This window comes from Erythrolamprus reginae, chromosome 2 (genome assembly GCF_031021105.1).
Source record: "Erythrolamprus reginae isolate rEryReg1 chromosome 2, rEryReg1.hap1, whole genome shotgun sequence".
Lineage (NCBI taxonomy): Eukaryota > Metazoa > Chordata > Lepidosauria > Squamata > Dipsadidae > Erythrolamprus > Erythrolamprus reginae.
The window spans coordinates 200,740,136-200,761,870 of NC_091951.1; the positions used below are offsets into that span (position 1 = coordinate 200,740,136).

The window sequence follows — 21,735 nt, forward strand, 5'->3', positions numbered from 1 at the left end:
TAGCAATAATTTGGGCTCAATTGTGGTCGTAAGATGAGGACCACCTGTACAGCCTTGAAATCCAACTTACGACGAGCTGCTCTCTGTGTGGGAAGGCCTTTTCAATACCTATTTCCAGATCAGAAGGACTTCAGTAGAAGACTCACCTGGTATCTAGAGTTGCGAGTGGTCTTTCCGTACTGTGGGTAGCACTAAAGGCCAAACTGAATTGGGAGCCAGAAGACAATTTAAAATGTCCACAGACATCATCACCAAAGCAAGTGTCGCCCCTGAAAAGATTGCCAATTTCCCCACTCAATTGCATAGATGCTTTGAAATAAGATGCATGTGCTACCTTTTTCATATTAGGTGACAACACTTGGAGGAGCAAAAGACGCAGCAGCACAGACATGTTTGGAGCACATCCATTTTAAACAAAGGCAGGAAAAAGACCAAGATTTAAAACCACCATTTCCCCCCAGATTTTCTGTTTAACTCCCAAAGGCAGAGTCTTCTTTCTTGACCCGCCCCAACCCCCCATGCTCTTTTCCCCAGAATCCACATGCTGACTAACATTAGCATCAGCCAGGCCATGCCCCAAAGACAACTGCAGCTATTCTTGTCGGCCTTGCTTCGGGTGGAAAAAAAATGCTGAAATTGCTTCCAGCTGTATCCATATGCAGCCTACTTCATTCTTCCGTTTTCCCCCACGCAGCTGTAGGCGCATGAGGACAACCAGACAAAAATGCGCCTTCCCCAACTTAAAACTGCAAGTGCAGAGTGTGGAAAGTGGGAGAAGGCATACGCTCTGCAGCCACTCCCTTTTCCGAGGTTGCAGGATAACATTTTTTTCTTGTGAGCTGTGTCTCGCTTCCCCGATTAGCTGGAAAGCCCACCTCTCCATTTGCAAGAGAAGAAATGAACATTACTGTCTAGACACAAAATGGGACTGTCGCTATGTACTGCAGGCCAATGGGGAAAAAAAACTGCAAAGGCCAGAAGATGACAGGGCTTGATATATTAATGAAATCAACCTATTGGCCAGGGTTTGGGAGAGTAACTGAGCCCTGCACAATTTCTGTTTGGTCCCAGGTTGATCTCAGTTTGTTGAAAGGAGCAGGAATGCAGCTTCACCCTGAAAGACCCTGGCAGCTATCTTGATGCAGCTCAATGGCTTAGCCCTCCCAGAGTATCTTCAGTGCTGAAACCAAGCCCAAAATAAAACTAGGAAAAAAATGCTTCCAAGTCTATATAACATTTCAGGGCTGTTTACACATTATCTGGTGACTCAATTTTTCCATTATTTTAATCATATGGGTTATAAAGACCTAACACACACACATCGGCTACAGTGTTCACATTGCCTACCCTACAATGCTTACTAGCATCAGTCCTCCAAAACTGGTTCAGACAAACAGAACTTCCAGGGATTACTTTACACGTCCCAATGTATCATCACAGGCAAAAAGCTGCAACCAAGAGGAGTTCACACATTTTGTGAAGTAGTTCGGTCCATGCATTCATTTTAATATAAACTCAAACCTATGAATAAAGGTTTACAAATGCAAAGGGCATTGCACTAAATCAAAGTCAAGTTAAACACCCTATGATTTAGTGCAACAATGTACGAACGCAGCAGGGATTGTGTCCAATGTAGTCTTTCCAATCTCTGCTGCTGACTACTAAGAGCAGAGAAACACATTCCCACGTTGTGAATCGGTATTAATTCCAAGGGAAATTTGAGCCTTGGCAATTCTCTGTTTGGATCCAGCAAAGAAGCTAGAGCTCATCCTTATTTAAAAATAAACATATTATTTGAACACAGGCCCAAACAGGAAGGGGAGAGAAAGAATAGGCTCACTACAGTCTTCTATACAGGTAGTCTTTGACTGATGACCATTATGAAGCCTGTCCATTACAACCTTTTGGTGTGTGTGTGTGTGGCAATCACTAAGTGAACACTGCAGTTGTTAAGCAAAACAAGGGGCATGGTTTTAGCAAAACCTGGAAATGCGAATTATCAGCAAAACCATCATAAAATACTGCCACGTGACTGTAGGACACTGCAGAGTTTGGAAAGATTACTCTGGAAACAGCCCTAGCTGCATTCATACATCGTTGCGCTAAACCATATGGTGGTTAATTTGGTTTTGATTTAGTGCAATCTTTTGTAAACCCTTTTTTATAGGTTGAATTTATATTAAAATGAATGTACAGATAGACCAACTGCAACCTGGTTATTGAGCACCTGAAGCTTGAGTTACATGACCAAGGGGACAAACACTGGAACTTTAGATCAAGGTCATAAGTAGCCACCAGTTAGGTTTGTTGTAACTTCAAACACTTTATTATTATTATTATTATTGTTGTTGTTGTTGTTATTGTTGTTATTATTATTTATTAGATTTGTATGCCACCCTTCTCCGAAGACTCAATCTGTTGTAAGTCAAGGACTATCTGCAGTAGGACCTAAGCAGAAGATATGAACAAGTAATGGAAATGGAATGGTGAATATTTATCTTTTTAAAAATATACCTAATTATATGCTAAGACTTTTAACAGCATAAAAAAATATGTTACGACCTCTGGGGCGGCTCCAATGCTCTGGAATCAACTGCCTCCGGAGATCCGCACTAGCCCCCACCCTACTGGCCTTCCAGAAAGCCTTGAAGACCTGGCTTTTCTGGCAAGCCTGGGGCCGTTAGATTATTATCTTGATTCGGCCATGAATGATTGAGAGATATGTATGGTTTTTTTTAAAGGATTATTAATGTACTTTTACACTTTTTTAAATTGCTGTTTTTATTGTAAGCCGCCCAGAGTCCAATGTGGAGTTGGGCGGCATATAATTTTTACAAATAAATAAATAAATATACATATGTGGCAAGTGTACATGAAAACAACAGATTCCTAAATTTGTGCCGGCTTTGAAAGTTGATTCCAAAAAAGTGTTCCAGCCTTTGCACAACTCTGTTATGTATTAAGAAATCTGGACATTTTTCAGACTTCTAAATAAGTGTTGCTTATTTATTTAGCACCAGTGATGGATTTCTACCAGTTCGGTCAGTTTCAGGCAAACAGGTAGCAGCGGCAGTGGGAGGCTCCGCCCACCCACGGACGTTCTGCACCTGCACAGAAGTGTCTCTCTCACACACACACACTCTAGTTAGCGAACCAACAGGAAAGGTAAGTGAAACCATCACTGTTTAGCATATGTCTAAATCATCTTCTCACAAGATTCGGGGAAGGACTTAGAAAAAGAGAATTGTGGATTTCTTACAGCTGCAAGAAGCAGTAATTTCTTTTTATTTTAGGCTCACTTGAAATTTTACTTTAATAAAATTTAATGAAGAGCAGAAAAGTGTTTCACTTTGCAGAAGCTCCAAACACAACAACTGTTGCCTAATAAAGTAAGCAAAAGTGTAAAAAGAAAGTGGCACATATAAATGTGGGAAATAGATTTAAATTGAAAAGACTCTTTCGGTTTTCCCTATTAATTGTGGTGATGAGAGGAAGGATGTCAAATAAATCTGCCATTATTTGATGAATACAGAAAGAAAGCAATCAACAGACAAGGGACAATAATATACTGACATTATTCATGGTTAAATTCAGATCTATTGCTAGATTTGGAAGGTATCAAAACTTTCCCTTGGACACAAATTAGTGAAGGCAGAGAGAAACACACATACACATGCACACCATTTTCAATCTCTTTCCTATTTTTGGTAACCAATGCATGAATTTTAAGTGTTTAAATAGTAATTAAACTGGACGTGGTACAATCAAACATAGAGAAAATCTTGTTGGGTCCTGCAACGAAGAAGATCTATCTACAAAGATTCCCTAAATATAGATTAATTAGTATCATTCAATACATTTTAAACCAGCCCAAAATGCCTGCAAGGCAGGAAACAGATTAACCACTCTAAACCATGTTAAATGTATAGAATGAGAAAAGAAAAATAAAGGCATTGAATTACTTCAGTGAAATCATTGTCCATTAAGGGGTGGGGGATTGACATCACATACACCATGATTTCACTGTGCAAATGACACAACTGATGCAAATTACATAATTCACACGGAATGTTATTAGGAAATATGTGTTGCAATCTTGCACATATTCCCTAATATCCGATGCACAAAGGCACTGTTCTCTCTGCTAACCCACCTTTCAAATATGTGGGGATTGAAATTTCCAAAATTCCTTTGGCTTCATTGGCTGAGAATGGGAGCTGAAGTCCAACAAGTACAGAGGGCATCTAGCTGAGAAAACTGCCCTAAACTGTCCAGAATAATTCTCCTTCCTTAGATCAATTCTCAAATCAAAATCCAGAATTTAAAATCCACCCCTCTAGCAAGCAGTACAAAATGAAATTATTGACAATGTTTTGATTTTTTAAGGAGTCAAGCTTTTCTAGAGAGACATTTTTTCAATTATCCTCCCATTATCTGTGATACACAGATAATCTTACACAATAATGTTAAAATTATAGGTAGTCCTTGACTTGCAACCACCCATTTAGAGACAGTTCACAGTTACAACAGCACTGAAAAAAGACCTATGATCACTCCTGGTGCTTATGACTGTACCAGCATCCCCACGGTCAATGGATTGAAAGTCAGGCACTTGGCAACTGATATGTATTTGCCAGGGGTACACTGCATTGAAGTCATGCGATCACCATTTGTGATCTTCCCAGCTAGCTTCCGACAAGCAAAGTAAATGGGGGAAGCTATATTCACTTAGCAATTGCAACTATTCCTTCTGGCGATCATGGCAAACAAGGTCATAAAAATCAGGTGTGATTCATTTAACAATCAACTTGCTTAGCAACCAAAATCTGGGTCCCAATTATGGTCCTAAGTCAAGGACTACCTGCATGGCAGCACTAAAGGGATCTGAATATACTGTTTATCGTAACACTAATTTCTAATTGCATGGACCTTCTTGATTCAAAAGGCTAAATATTAATAAACTGAGTTCAGGTCGTCTTATGCAGTGTTTCCCAACCTTGGCAACTTGAAGATATCTGGACTTCAACTCCCAGAATCCCCCAGCCAGCATTAGCTAATGCTGGCTGGGGGATTCTGGGAGTTGAAGTCCAGATATCTTCAAGTTGTCAAGGTTGGGAAACACTGGTCTTAAGTACTGGATACACACTTGACAGGAAAAACTATACACAACACAGTACTGTATTCCCAACCCCTGCTCTTACCTCTCCAACAAGACTTCTCTGATCCCCAAGAAAGACGTCCTGCAATTTATAGTCCATATTCAAGTTTGACTTTAATTCTCTTTGAACTTGGGATCGTTTCAAGCAGGATCCACAAACACACACCCAAATACACAAAAGCCAAAATGAGTGTAAGCGGGTCTGTCCACTTTTAGCTAAAACTCCCGTCCAATAAATTGGTCTACTCTAAAAATCCAATAAACATCTTGCGCTGGTACCTTTATTTAAACCCACCTTTATTTAAAAGATCGGGCGGTAGACAGGTTGTTTCTCGGCTCCGGGGAGGCTCGATTTCGCATGTGTGCTTGCAGAGTGTGTGTGTGTTGTGTGAATGCGTGCTTGCTTGCATACAGTATACGTCTATATATTTCGAGAAAGCCCACGTGGCAACTGATCACCCAAAATAAAACACCCAGCCCTTCCAGCCAACGGCTTGCCGAGAGGCTCAGTTACCACAACCCCGGTTTCTCCCCCACCCACCCACCCCTCCTGAGCGCTAGCATGAAGCCGCCCCTCCGCGCCCTTTCTCCCCCGCGGAGGCCCCCTAAAAGGGGTTTGTCTCTCGCTTGTACGCGTTAGCTTTCCCGGCCAGCCCCACCAACGACCAACCGCGGGACCCAGCGCCGCCGAGCAAGCCCCCTTACATACACAAACACATACACAACTGCTCGTCCCTTGGTGACCTCCCGCGCTTTTGGCCAAAGTTTCTTCCAAGTCCCTTGAAGTCTTCGCTGCGGCCGGCGAGGGGAAAGAGTGGGCGCTCCCCTCAGAGGGCCCCTCCGCGTGGGGGAAGGCTTGGAGAGGGCCGGGAAAGGGACCCTCCTTCTTTTTTCCTTTTGAGCCCCCACGACCTCCTCCTATTCCTCCCGCACTCCCCCTTTCCGAAGACGACGGCCGCTCCGACGGGCATCTGATGCAACAGCTCCTACGGGTTGCAAAGGAAGGAGCAGCAGCGCGCGCCTCATTCCGTCCGTTCTCCCGAGCGCGCGCTTGCCTGCCTCTTCCCCTCGCGCCGCCTTTCTTCTTCTGGACACTCACCTTCTGCTTCTCTTGAGAGGAAGAACTGGAGTCTTCTTAGGTTTCCCTTCCGAAGAAAGAAAGTGTGAGAGAGACGGACAGACGGAGAGAGAAGAAGGGAAGTGGCGCGGAGCGGAGGCTTTCGGAGCAAGAGGGGGCAGTTCTCTCAGCGCGCGCAAACATATACACAGAGAGGCGCTCCAAACACGGGCGGACTGGCGAGCGCGTGCCAGTCACAGCCAATCACACCCTTAGGAGTTAGACTTTAGATGAATGCGGGCCGAGCCGGGAGGGGGGCCCACGCGTGGAGCGAGAGCAGGTGAAGCGCGGGCTCTCTGTCTTTGTTGTTGTTGTTGTTTCTCTCAGTCCGTCCGTTGGAGGCTTCGGTGGTCTCGGCGACCGTTTCGGCGCCCGCCAACAGTCTGGGGGAGTGAAAAAAAAAACCCTGCGAGAGATTCCGTAGATTTCATCATGTAATGAATGCACTCCCCGCACATATTAATGGGCACCATTGTCCACACATTAATGTAACATGGGCACCCTTGTCCACATATTAAGATAGCATGGGCACCATTGTCCTCATATTAAGGTAGCATGGGCACCATTGTCCACATATTAATGTAGCATGGGCACCATTGTCCACACATTAATGCAGCATGGGCACCATTATCCACATATTAATGTAGCATGGGCACCATTGCCCACACATGTGGCAGGTAGAACCTAAGAAGAGCCATGCTGGATCAGGCCAAAGCCCATCGAGTCCAGCATTCTGTGTCACACAGTGGCCCACCAATTGTTCATGGGGATCTTGAGCAGAAAGAGAAGGCAAGACCCTCCCTTTTCCCTTGACCCCCAACAAATGGTACTCAAGGGAATCCTGCCTGCCTCAACCAACATAGAGGGGGCACATGGACATCCGTTTCAACAACCACCTATACATTTGGCATCCATGAATCTGTCTAATCCTGCCTTGAAGCTATCAAGGCTGACAGCTGTCACGACCTCTTCTGGAAGTGAATTCCATAAACCAATGACCCTCTGGGTGAAGAAATATTTCCCTTTATTTGTCCTCACTTTCTTACCTATAAGCTTTAGGGAGTGCCCCCTTGTCCTAGTACTGTATTGTGTGGTAGAGAAAATAATTTTTCTCTATCCACCTTTTCTACCCCATGCATGATTTTATACACAAGGCTGAAGAGACCAAGGCATTGCAACCTGGTTTCATAAGGGAGGTGCTCCATTCCCTTGATCATTCTTGTTGCCCTTTTTTGCACCTTTTCCATCATTTCTTGCCCATATAGGCCTTACCAACCACCTGCGGACACAGCCCACAACCCATTAGATGTCAAGGTCCTCATCGAATACGATGGATGAACATCAATGTAGTATGACTTTTGTGGGGCTGCAGTTGTATCCGGTTAATACACGTACGCGCACTCCTTTACAGATATCCCTCCACTTACAACAGTTTGTCTAGTGACGTTTAATGTTAAAAGTGCTTTATGGTCATTTTTCACACTTATGACTGTTGTGGCGTTCCTATGGTCATAAGATCAAAAGTGAGATGCTTGGCAATTGGTTCATATTTATGATGGCTGCAGACAGTGTCCTGAGGTCAGGCCAGAGATGGGTTCCTACTGGTGCAGTCCAGTGCGCCACTCTGGTAGTGGCCCGACAATCACGCAATTTTGGTGCAACGGCTCCGTGCCGGTCTGTGCACGCTGCTATCTTTTTATTTTCTAATTTTTCAGTGGTTTTTCATCTCTGTGAACAGGTGCAGAAGGGAAATCGTCCTGCAAATGCGTAGAAGCAAAATTGTGCTAAGGGACGTGCGCAAAACATTGTCATGCATACACAGCACACCAGTAGGAAAACCCGTCCCTAGGTTAGGCGATCAGCTTTTGCAACCTGACAAGCACAGCCAATGGGGGAATCCAGATTCACTAAAAGTCATACAATGGAGCAAACTCACTAAACAAATGTTTCACTTAGCAACACAAATGTTGGGCTCAATTGTGGTTGTAACTTGGGGACTACTTATATTTCCTTGTATTCGGTTCTACTCGTCAGTGCTTCACAAGTGCGGTGCATGTCTTGATGTTAACACTCGCTGTGTCGATGAGATACTACAGATCTACTAGTAGTCTAAACACTGGCTTGTGCCACCACCATGCATTTCTGTGGATGCAGGGATTTTCAGTCAGCAGTCCCAAATGCAGCAAATAGCTTGTAGTCAAAAGCAATTTGCATAATATGAACCAGATGATATTGCACTTAACTATGTAAGCCAGCTCTTCGGCAAATAATTTTCAAAGGTTAAATGAAAAATTTGTATGCAGCATTTACAGCATTTGTTCATTTGTACAGGACATCAAGTGGTTAGTAATGTTTTTTCTATGTGGATAAAAACAAAAAGTCATAAGACATATGTGAAAATCTGGCACAATTTTGCCATGTACCATGGTACTGTACACAACATTTTTCAAATTTATCACTGGCTGTTAGGTTGTGGGGGGTGTTGGCTTTGGGGTTTTTTGCATATAATAAAACAGATATGAATGCATTGTAGGGCAGTGATGTTTAAAAAATAGAAAATATTCTATTGGCCCACAGAATTAAAATTTCCAGATGACAAACGCAGCAAGATATGTCTGTCTGTGTGTGTGTGTGTGTGTGTAAGTAAATTATGTAGAAAGTCAATACATTTTATATAGCTTAAAAACTCATCTTTGCCGCCAGGCTTGGGATTTTTAGATCTTCCCCCTGATCAATGAATGTGTGTTGAATGATTGGTTTGATAGGTTTTACTTTCTTTTAATTGAATTTAATTGTTGTTTTTAATGTAGTATTAATTGGATTTATATTATTGTTCTGTTTTTGTATATGCTGTGAGCCACCCTGAGTCCTCGGAGAGGGGCGGCATACAAATCCAATTAAATAAACAAACAAACAAATAAATAAATAAATAAAGCATATATCAGAGTTTAAACTACAGGACAGATAGTAATAATAAGAGATTTTATACACTTCGTTGCATTCCCCCAAGCATTTCCATTCATACCCTTCCAATCCAACCAGCCTAACCTCCAAATTTGCTAAGCCTCCCCCTATATAGTTGGCAGAAATAAAAGAAATGATTGTAGCACAAAATCACAAGATGGCTCTCTGAAAAACCTGATTGCTTTGATTCCTGCCAAATTATAAATAGGACGGGAATGCCTTCCTTTAATTTAATGAAGACCAACCTTGTGGCTGAGTTTCACTGGGACCACTTCCAACTGCCTTCAAAATGTTTATTGGAAAACAGTTAATTTCTCAGAACAGTCCATATATCAGGAAACTTTTTAAAAAGGGGTTGAAACAAGAGGCCATTGGGACATTTACAGCAGAAGTTAATGATCAGCACAATTTCTAAAACACTGTTTTTCAACCTCAGTAATTTTTAAATGGGTGCATTTCAGTTTCCACAATTCCCTGTAGTGAGTCATAAGACAGCCAGTGCCGACAAGCGCTACCTTGTCATTGAGTACCAAACAAACAATGAGTACCAGGACAAAATTTTAATGTCAAAATGCATTGAGTACCAAATTTGATGAGTTTCAAAGCAATTGAGTACCAATATAGCATAATAATTCCTGTTGTGCATTTAATATATACTGCTCAAAAAAATAAAGGGAACACTTAAACAACACAATATACGAGTCTATATAGTACTGAGTCTACGGAGAGGGGCGGCATACAAATCTAATAAATAAATAATTAATTAATAAATAAATACAGTAACTCCAAGTAAATCAAACTTCTGTAAAATCAAACTGTCCACTTAGGAAGCAACACTGATTGACAATCAATTTCACATGTTGCCAGCACATTCAACTTTCTACAGAACAAAGTATTCAATGAGAATATTTCATTCATTCAGATCTGGGATGTGTTCTTTGAGTGTTCCCTTTATTTTTTTGAGCAGTGTATATAGTTGTGTTAACTTCACCCTGTTAAAGTGAAACTAATCTTTACATGACCCTAACTGTTAATTAAAACTATTTTGGAGGGAAGCTTAGAATATTTAAACCAAGGTTTATGATGGGTTAAGACTCTGTGGGCCTAGAGCAGGGGTAGGGAACGTTGGCTCTTCTGTGACTTGTGGACTTCAACTCCCAGAATTCCTGAGCTAGCCCTAGAGTATAAATTACAGGCATTTGTCTGCTGTTCCTCATTTACAGTTTTAGTCAATAAATGATGTTGCGTCTATGCTGGTATGCTTCTTGCCTACTGAAGCTCATTACACAATAATCCCCACTCTCAAAATCCTACAAATTACCCCATAGGAAACTCTGCAATTTATACTGCTTTCTGAGTCAGGTCTACAATTGGGCAGCAGCAGGAAATTAGCATTACAGACAAGGAGTACTGGAAGAGAGGAGAAGCAGCAGCCCCCGCCCCCCTTTGCTGTTCCTTCCAGACTCCCCAACTATGTCCTTCTATTGGTGGGCAACATTATTGCCCACCTTTCCTACACTTCATCCTGGTTATGCATTCCCTAGGACAGTGATGGTGAGCCTTTTTTAGCTCGAGGTGCCAAAAGGGCATTTGTGTGTGTCTCTGTGTGTGCAATAGCACACGTGGCACGTTCCCACATCCATAATGCAATACCCTCCCCCACATGCATGTACGCACAACCCCACCCATGCTGTCCCCTGCGGATGCAAATAGGCCTCACTGAAGCCTCCGGACTTCCAGTTTATTTTATTTATTATTTATTTATTTAATAAATGCCAACCACTCTCAAAGGACTCTGGCAGGCTACGTTGATCCATTGGGGCATTTGTTGCCCTCCCCTAGCTTCAGGAAAGCCCTCCAGAGCCTGTAGATGGTGAAAAATGGGTCCAATGGGCCCAACGGATATTTGGTAGGCCCGTTGGGCCCGTTTTTCACCATTCACAGGCTCCGGGAGCTTTCCTAAAGTCTGGGGCGGGTGAAAATGTTCTCTTCCTGCTCTCTGGGAAGGCGCTGAAGCTGACTTAGAGCAGTGCCTCGAGTGCCCTCAGATATGGCTTCGAGTGCCACAAGTTCGCCATCACTGCCCTAGGACATGGCTCCACAGCTCATGCTGGTCCAATGGCATCTATTTCTGCAGATGGCTTTGGGAGAAGCAGCATCTTGTCCTCTATTTCAGATAGCAGAAGGTGTCTGATCCTGTTAGGACTAGAATTGTCAGAGGTTCTGCTCAAAACAGACAAATTGGTACAATTGGGGTTTATTTCTCTGCTGTTTATATTGCATGCAAAGCATGTACTGTACTGTATACAAATTCATTATCACTGTGGCTGTATAAGGACCTGTTTATTGGGTCAGCTTTAGCCAAGTCTCAGAAGAAGCTTGCTCTTGAATTTCCACTTTCACCCAGGTACAGGCCTCCAAACAGGCTTGTGCTGACATTGGTAATAATTAGGCTGCCTTATTAATGAGATATAAACAATTGGTTAAAGCAACTTGGGATTCCAAAGGATAAAAGATTAATACCAAAGATACTTGAGATGACCTCAGAAAGTTCTGGTCAGCTCTTTTCATCCAATGCCACTGCCTCTCCAGGCCATACAGATACGGTCTTACACCCAACAGGTCTGATGCCGTGGAAAAGTTGTCAACTGCAATCTCTGCTTATGTGATACAGTCACCATATTTTTTTGTATTATAAGACACACTGGTGTATAAGACACATCAAGATTTCAAAGAAGTAAGTAAGTCCTCTCCAACCTCCCAAACCCTCTGCGTGCCATGCTTTTTGCAAAAATGAAGTTGTTTTACACCCATTTTTTGGGAGGAAAGGAGGGTGCACAGAGGGTTTGGGCGGCCTGCAGAGAGCTCCTGGGGGCTGGGATAAGGCAAAAACGCCCCAATTTTTTATTAAAAAACAGCCCATTTTTTTCACAAAAACAGGTTTGTTTTTGCCTTCTCTCAGCCCCCAGGAGCTCTCTACAGGCTTCCCAGACTCTCTGCCCACCCCATTTTTGTGAAAAAAGGGGCCCACTTTTCACAAAAATAGGACACAGGGCAGAGCTTCAGGAGGCCAAAAATGTCTGCATTCGATGTATAAGACGCATCAACATTTTCACCCTCTTTTAGGGGGAAGAAGTTGCATCTTATACTCCGAAAAATATGATATGTGATATCATGTCTTTGCAACACAATGCTCAGAGAAGGATGTGCATGATAAAGCTGTGTGCTTCACGCAGTGATAGCTATAATTATATGAATGCTATATTTCCAAATCTGTCACCAAAAACACCTGAATTTAGCAGAGGAGCGCATTATGCAAGCACTGCTTTATTGATTAACTACTTTGTATAATTCATCCTGTTTTTGACCTCATGGAAAGAACATTGTGTAATGAAAGGTAATAAAGCCTTGCCCCTCAGCAGCTGTATTGACCACATCACTACCCCACCTCCTTTTTTTTTTTAAACTGACCTCTGAATAAACTGGCCGGGATGACTTGCTTTCGGAAAACTCTGCATCACTTGCAGAATCTTGTTTAAAGATTTTAATTAAAGATCTTGTTAAAAGATTTTAATGAACATGGGATTTGTGCGGTGATTTATTCAAAAGTTGAAAAACTTTGTTCAATGGTGGTAGTGTGGGATAGCACTATTTAAGTTTTACTTTCTTCCCAAATCTCTCCCACATTGTTTTTTATTGCAGATAATTCTCAACCTACAACTGAAATTGAGCCTGTAATTATGGTCATAAATCATGGCCTTTATTAAATGAGTCACCAATGTGACTGTACTCAATTCTGCAACTTTTTTTTGTGGCAGTCATTAAGTGTATGTGAATAACCCAATTTGGGGGGGGGGTTAATTAGAAATTGGCAAAAATCCCCCAAAACTGTGGTTGTTAACAGCCACAAATGCAAGCCAATTGCCATCCAAAATACAAACACATGACCATGGACAGTATGTGTTTTCGGGCGGCTGGAACTTCAAAATTGGGTTGAGCTCTGGGGAGGTCTATCTTAACTTATAATGGTCACTAACAGACTGGTAATTAAGAATGGACTACCAGTATCTATCATGTCTGCCAACAGTTACCTGGGAAAGCTGCCTTACAGAAGGTACATTGCCTGATTGTCAAGAATTTTCCTACTTGTTCTCAGAACAGCCTGACACTCAGAAGAACCACAAATCAGCTGCATAGTAATATTGGGCTGGCAAAATTTGTTCCCAGTTTCATCATGACCAAACTTGGTTCCAAGGGAAGAAATGGCAAGATAATCCTAAAGCACCAAAATAATCTGCCAGGGGCCTTTCTCAGTCCCAGCTGGTCCCATATTGATATTTCAAATAACCAAGGAGAAAATAAAGGCCCAGGCTTAGGAGTGTTTACTCTCACATTTCCCACCATTTTGTTAACATGACCCCTGAAGGCTACCCAACCGATCTACAATCTTTCAATGGCTTAGAATGAACGTTTGGACAAGTAGAGACCTGAGCACATTTTCAGATGTATTTCTTTGCATGTAGTTCTCTCCCTTCCTATTTCACTCCCTCTCAATTTCTCCCTTTGGTTCTGTTGATTGTAAATTTGTTTTGTTTGATGTTATACACTGTGTTTAGTTTGGCACTCTTGGGGCTTTTTACCTGATACAGTAAATGCTGTCCTGCTCTTACTTTTTCAGTCTTCCGTTCTAGCAACACTTCTCCAATTATTGTTAACTTGATTTATTGTTTTTGTGATGCTTATTAGATTTGGCAGTCAGCTGGTAAAACTGTTAACTGTTACTAGTTTCCCTTCAAAGGACAGCCTCTGTGTCCCAGAAATAACTTCCCAACATTGATAAGACTTTTCAGACAGCAGTTCATAAAAGGAAGTCTATGCCCTTCCGGAAGCTATTGAACTACAACTCCCAGCAGTCCCTAGGAGTGTTGGCTTAGCAAATTTGGGGGAAGGCCTCAATTTCCATCAAAAATACAAAGGATCAATATCCAGAAAAAATACTATGTTTTGCTTTGAGCTAACTAATGATGCATTTTATCCTGTTGGCTTCACTGGTCTATAATACTCTTGAATGCAAAAAAAAAGATTATAAGTATATTGAATGTTGATATTGCCTGGAAATTATTATTCCCTAATCCTAGGGATGTTGAGGGTGAGCTGTGATGATGCGTGGCATTTTCTATATGGTGTGGGGCACTGTTTATGATGCTCTTTTCTAGACTGAAGGCTCATTCTGTTTCTCTAGGCTCAAAACCTCTCTTTTGCCCCACCTGGCAGGCAGTTAAAACTTGGCAAACCAAGCCTCTGTTCTTGCTGCAGCTGCTGCCTACAGGGCCTTTCCCATGAAACAGTATGGAGATAACAAAATCAGCCAACCACAGGCATGCTCTTACCCCGCAAGAGCTCCACTCCTACTTCCTCTCTTGCTGCTGCCATATATACAAGCATTTCCTCGCTCCAAATTCCAGGAGCTCCTGCCATCCACAGGAGACCTGGTCTCTCATTGTTCTGCTGGGGGCCTGATGGGACACAGGACTCTTTTGCTCTGCATGCATCAATGGTCTGATGCTGCGTTGCCTTTCTACACTGCCCTTACAGGAAATCCTGCTTTGGAAGACACTGTGAGGGGCTTCCTTGAACAGATTCAGGGCGCTAGGCCCAAGTGTGGTGTATCCCAGCAGGCCATGGTCAAAATGGAAAGAGAAGAATTTTAGAATTCCTCTGAGCATAGGCAGAGTGCGGTATTTTTAATCCATTCAGCTAATGCAGACCACGCTTACACCCTGCTCCAAAGCTTTCAGGCCAGTACTGAATGCTTTAAAAGATCCCGTACTTTTTCTTTGGCAAATGAACCACAAATTACATTCAAGATATATATAACCTTCATCATGTATTTTAGTATGTGTATATAGATATATACCCACTAAAACCCTCATTGTGTATTGGACTAAGTAAGTAAGTAAGTAAGTAAGTAAGTAAGTAAGTAAGTAAGTAAGTAAGTAAGTAAGTAAGTAAGTAAGTAAGTAAGATGATCATTTGAAAGAGGAAAACTGGCCAAGTATATGAACAAAACTTTGAGGTCTTCCCTACCCACCTCCAAAATCATCGCAATTTACCAGCCACAGGTGAACTGGAAAAGTGAGGCAGTTTGCTGTACTTAAAGACCACCAGCCCCTTGAAAGGCTAACACTGACTTTAGTTAGCCCAAGCTGGCTGGCTCAGCTCCCCTCACTTGCTCTCTTGGAATGATTAAACTTAGTTTTCTATGAATTGGAAATTTTCCAAGGAAAGCTTTTAGAGCCAGAAGGGACAGAGCAGCAGGATTTCTGATTGAAATTGTTAGTTGAGAGCAGGTTTCACAAGGTTGGAGAATACAGTTCCTGATTGTGCTAATATTTAGCAAACCAAGGCTCGCATCCTGAGCCAAACAAATCCCCTGCACATGTCACACTAAACCATGGCTTGTTTCATCAAGATTTCTTGAATAAATCACAATTGCTTTAGTACACGGAACATACAAAATCAACATTCTGCCATTAATGTAGATAGGTGAGAATCTATGCCAGTGATGGCGAACCGGTGGCACACGTGCCACAGGTGGCACAGAGAGCCATATCTGCTGGCACGTGAGCCATTGGCCTAGCTTAGCTCCAGCGCGCATGTTCGCGCCAGGCAGATGATTTTTGGCTCTCATTTGCACTCTCCCCAGGCTCTAAGGAAGCCTCTGGAGCCTGGGGAGGGCAAAAAACAGGCCTTACTGGCCCACCAGAAGTCAGGAAATGGACCATTTCTGGCTTCCGGAGGATCTTGGGAAGGTGGGGGGGTTGAGGGAAGCCATTTTCACCCTCCCCAGACACTGAATTATGGGTGTGGGCACTTGTGCGTGTGCGGTAGTGCGCAAACACGTGTTTTCAGCACCTGAGGAAGAAAAGGTTCGCCATCACTGATCTATGCTTTGTGAAAGCTCATAAGACGTAGGGGGTATATTCAAGAACAGCCTGCCAACTCTTAAAATAACAAATCCGGAAATTCCAGGAGGAACAGACCCATCCCAACACATCTGAAAATTGCCATGTTGAAAAAAACCAATATGCTTTGAGCTTTTCTTCCTGGAATGAATGAATGCAGTATGAAAGAACAGGCCGATGGGGAAAATCAATGCAGACGCTCAGCTGCTGCAAGGCAGAATAAGATAGGCGGCCTCAAATAAGCAGCTCCCTTCCCAATTGGGAAATGCTAAAGTTGACTCTTGCCTCCGCAGTCCAGCCCTTCTCCTTTTTTGGGAGATGCCAGATGCTTGAGGACAAGGCCTGTGGCTGTTCTCTGACGTGAGCAGAAAACTGCATATGGCACAGGCTTTGAGGCCCACTTTTTCCCCCCCTGGGATGGCAATCATACAATCTTCTGTACAAGGATGTGGCCTAAAAGCTTTAGTCTTTAAATTGAAGGGGGGGGACGGGACAACTGAATTTAAGTGAATGTCTGGAATCAGTTAAAGCTTAAAGAAAACTGAACAATGAAAATCGGATGTCGAAGGAAGCAGGCCTGATTTTCTATAACCCAGTCTTTAGAAAGAAATTAATAGCTTGCCCACGCTTTCGCATGGACAAGTTCTATTTAAGGTGAATCAGAGTTGGAGAAATTAATTAGTTTTTCCCCTAAAGGTTTTTTTAAAAGGAGAATTTTGAATTTCTCTTAAAAAAAACATAACAGATGGCTGAAGGCTCCTAAAAAGTATCTCCCTTTGGGGAACAAACCAAAGGAGGGTTATATATTGCAAGTTAATTCAGGGATCTTCAGGTTGTGGAGAATTAAAGGATAAATCCGAGATCCCAGTTATGGGATGTCTTTGGACCTTGTTTTAATTTTATTTTAACCAGATCATCCAGGTACCTTGAATATTGAAATGAAGAGCAACTTGTTTATGGGCAGGAATCCGTAAGATGCTTAAAGTCATCTCCGTTGAAACACATAGGCATATTATGCAAACAAACCTGGCTATTTAACTTGAAAACCTATACAGTGTTCCCTCGATTTTCGTGGGTTCAAACATCGCGAAAAGTCTATACCACGGTTTTTCAAAAATATTAAGTAAAAAATACTTCATGTTTTTTTCCCTACACGTTTTTTCCTGCCCAATGACATCATATGTCATCGCCAAACTTTTGTCCGCCTTTAATAAATATTTTTTTAATAAATTTTAATAAATAAACATGGTGAGTAATAATCTAAATGATTGCTAAGGAAATGGGAAATTGCAATTTAGGGGTTTAAAGTGTTAAGGGAAGGTTTGTGATACTGTTCCTAGCCAAAAATAGTGTATTTACTTCCGCATCTCTACTTCACGGAAATTCGACTTTCGCGGGCGGTCTCGGAACGTATCCCCCGCGAAAATCGAGGGAACACTGTATATGTTTACTCTTATCTGAGAGAACATCCCATTTAACTTAATAGGTTTTTCTTTTCTTGACCTTAAATTGGCCTTTATTGAGAGGCAGGCATAGAGGGAAAAGGAGACGCCATTCATGTACTAAAATGGGTTCAGTTCATTTGTGATTGTACCAAATCTTCATCCCTAGGGATTACCAAGGCGGAGGTCGAAGAGGGAGCTGTAAGCAGCATTCAGGTGCTCTGCCTCGTGTATGTCATGAGATTGTTCAGAAAGAGCCGTCATGCCACTTCAATTAAACTTACTTCCTGACCCATCCACAGTCATGTAGTTCCGCTTAGAATGGTGGCTCGATGCCATTCAGCCGAAGGAAGATATCATTAGTTGAGGCATACAGATTCTTGGATTTGGGGGCAAGGCCCTCTCTGGCCAGCTGGTTATCTTGCAAGACACAAGGCATACAGATCCCCTCCTAGCTTCAGAGCTTCTTGCATGCCCTGAGACAACCAAGCTCTTTGCGGCAATGCTAAAAGGGCAGGTTTTCAAAACAAAAACACCCTGGTGTCATGTGCTTTGATATTGAGCAGTACTGACAAACCTTTATTAACATTCAGGCCCAGGTGAACTCTCCCCTGGCAATCCTAACCACTCAACAATATTCACAAGAAATAGATCCGTCATGCAAAGAAAGACTGGGTGGTATAGAATTGCAAGAAATAATATTTATTTACTGACCCTTCACATCCTGGGCACAAATTGTTTCAACTCCTACCCTCAAAACGTCACTACAGAGCACTGCACACCAAGACAACTAGACACAAGAACAGTTTTTTTCCTAACGCCATCACTCTACTAAACAAATAATTCCCTCAACAATGTCAGACTTTCTACTAAATCTGCACTTCTATTCTACTAGTTTTTCTCATAATTCCTTTCACCCATTTCCTCCCATGTTGACTGTATGACTAACTTGTTGCTTATATCCTAAGATTTTTATTAATATTGCTTCTTCATTGCTTATTTGACCCCTATGACAATCATTAAGTGTTGTACCATATGATTCTTGACAAATGTATATTTTATTTTATGTACGCTGAGAGCATATGCACCAAGACAAATTCCTTGTGTGTCCAATCACACTTGGCCAATAAAAATTCTATTCTATTCTATTCTAAATGCATGAAATCTCTGACTACACATGATATCAGGAAAAGTTACGGTACCATATTTTTCAGAATATAAGACACACCTTTTTACCCCTCCAAGAGGGTGAAAACTTGGGTGCATCTTATACACTGAATGTAGCCACACCGGGCCACCCTGACTTTTAGTTTACCTCCTTGCAGATCCTGATTAGCAGAAGCCACTGATTATGACATGACACTCATGACACTCAGCTAATTGATTGAAGTTGCCAGCAAGCTCAGTGCTAAAATGAAAGTGAAACTAAAGCTGCATGAGTCTAATTGCTGCAGGGAGCGGCAAAGGCTGAAAGTGGCTGTTGGGTTTTTGCCGCAAGGAGGTAAGTCAATAACTATAAATGTCTATAGAATGTTCAAATTAGTGCTTATTTTTTCAAAGACGGCTTTATTATTGTTCTAGACAACTTAACAAAATGAAGAAGCTTTTTAAAATAAATGCTTGATCTGAAGAGGCCCAGAGCTATTGTATCTTATTTTAAATAGCAGAGAATACTTTCAGAAAGCCACATCAAATTTAAAGATCTGTAAAAGTATAATCTGAAATGTCCTGTTTTAGTATTAAGTATTACTATTAAGAGAAGGCAGCTGAGTTAAATCCTGACTTAGTCATGTTTGGAGTAGCTATATTGAAATAATTGGGAGGAGTTAGTGTGATTACATTTAAGAAAACTTTCTGGCATTAATATACTGCTATAATGTACATTTCTCCAATTCTTTGCTATTTTTATGGGTCAGGCACACATGCACAGAAATACCGAGAAAACAGTATACCGGTATATCATCTTTTCCGGTTGCTGGTTGCTATTTGGCAAATTGCTGGGAGGCAGAGGCCTTTTTTCTTTGTTTTCTTCCCCCAAAACTGAGGCAGGTCTAATACTCCAGTGTGTCTTATACTCTGAAAAATACAGTAATTTGTTGCTCTTCAGCCTATTTTACTCTTCAAGGATTTGCTCTCTCCTTGGGGATGCCTATTGGCTTCCTATATACTGCTTGTCAGGGAGATACAAGCAGATACACTATTACTCGGAAAGGGGCGGCATACAAATCTAATAATTATTATTATTCATTTGGTTGTTGCTCTCCAAGTGGAATAAAACCAATTCCTGCATATGCACTTTCTGCTATTTGGATATGGAGGGAGTATACGATGATATCAAATCAGAACATGTTTGAATTGGACACAGGCAGGACCCTATTCTATCTCAAACAGATAAATTTGTCCTCACTCTTCCAGGAATTATTATTTTAATTGCTGGGCATTCTTGACTATAACCACTCCATACACAGCACTCAAAAAGCCAAGGGGAGATTAATTCTGCTTCTACTTCTTCTTTGCAGCTTCTCTGTCCGGTGAGATTTGGGATACTTTTAGCTCTGTTGAACCTCTTATACTGATATCTGACAAATATTCCATTTACCAAGTTGTAGCTGGGTCAGTTTTGTCTGCTTGAAACTTGACAAGCAACAGCATGAAAACAAGAAATAAAAGGTAGGAAGAACATTCATCCCCATAGCTCAAGGGATAAACAAGAAAAAAACCACATACACGATGCCCATTTGATTTATTGATGGAAAATTCAGTTCTGTAGCTACTTGTGTTTAACTGTCCTTTGAATTCTTTGCTTGTTTGCTTTAAGTATTACGACATTAAGGTGAAAAATAGAAGAGTTCTATGTCCTCTTATATTTAGCAATAGCGCTATTCAGATTCCCCCCAACCTTTTAATGGTTGATTTATGAAAAAGAGGACACCAGCATTTCTGTTTAGAAATTTCATCTATTAAAAGCCTCAATCTGTGGTATACACTCTGCTTCAAGTTACTGTATTTAGATGTGACTTTCCACATGCTCTATTTTTAATATATGATTAACATACAATATTTATCATGAAGTTGAACCCTGGTTCAGATTCTGACTTTTTACTTATATTCAACAAAATAAGATTACACTGTCAAGCTAAAAGTGAGAAATTCAATTTTTATACAATACTTAAGACATAAGTGCCTTAACATAAAAAGAGAAAGGAAGGTATAATCCCAGAGTCCTGTATAGCCTGCCTATATTTGCAATCTTAGATTATTCTATTCTTCTGAGAGTTTTGCTCCATCTTGTGTTGAGCCAGGAAACGACAAATAATCAGGGAATGAAGTGCTCTAAAATATCACTGTTCAATTGATGACCATTTGGAGTGGTAATGGCAATACAACCTTTGAATTTGTTTATAATTTGTTCTTCCAGAAAGTAAACAAAAGAAAAATCAAACTGGAGGTAAATTAGTAAACCCTGCCAGGATCAGGGCTATATACTTTTTCTATTTGAATAATGAACCCTAAAGGTGACATCAAGAGAGATAAATTTTGGTGTAATGGATAAGTGCTGGACTACACAGTGATGGACTGTGAATTCTAATCCTGCCTTAGATATGAAAGCCAGTGGGCTGGGGCAGTCATTCTCTCTTATCCCAAACAAGACTGTTATTATGGGGGAAATGAGAAGTTAAGTTATTATTTATGCTCAATTGAATCATACAAAATAAAGGACGGATGTAAATCAATAAATAATCAAAATTGTATTTGGACTAATCTTGTAGAACTATTTAAACCTACAGTACCTTCTCTGATCTTCCAACTCTAGCCATGGATTGCTACACCCAGAATACCCAAATAATGCAATATGTCCCTGGGAAAAACTAAATGAAGGGGATTTTGCATATGGACTTTCTGATGCTATTTAAAAAGGCCCCTTAATGGGAATATTTGCTTCTTAAAGATCAGTAATAAATTGTGGTAATAACTAGTTTGTATATATAAACTGTACATTGAAGTAATAACCACAATTACCGGTACACTTTTTTCCTTTGAACACCTCACAAATTCACTTTAACATTCTGTATTAGATTACAGATATTG

The 21,735-nt window shown here is 41.3% G+C and overlaps 2 protein-coding genes and 1 long non-coding RNA gene across 5 annotated transcripts in view; 2 read left to right on the top strand and 1 right to left on the bottom strand.

The window, feature by feature from the left end:
• The window catches only part of SLC38A5 (solute carrier family 38 member 5), a 56,144-nt gene extending 49,736 nt beyond the window's left edge, over window positions 1–6,408 (bottom strand). The window contains exon 1 of one of the 3 annotated variants that reach the window (XM_070741189.1): window positions 6,258–6,408. The gene's annotated coding sequence lies outside the window, so the exon portion shown is untranslated. Of the gene's footprint in view, window positions 1–5,453; window positions 5,699–5,879; window positions 5,972–6,257 lie in introns of those variants that run through there. The other 2 variants (XM_070741190.1, XM_070741191.1) reach the window with 2 other exon arrangements.
• Window positions 1–21,735, top strand: part of PORCN (porcupine O-acyltransferase) — a 298,654-nt gene that overhangs the window by 200,508 nt on the left and 76,411 nt on the right. The window lies entirely within an intron of this gene.
• Window positions 3,048–21,526, top strand: LOC139161708 (uncharacterized). Its single transcript, XR_011558150.1, has 4 exons — window positions 3,048–3,165; window positions 18,972–19,147; window positions 20,166–20,316; window positions 21,461–21,526. It is a non-coding gene; the product is annotated as an uncharacterized lncRNA (long non-coding RNA).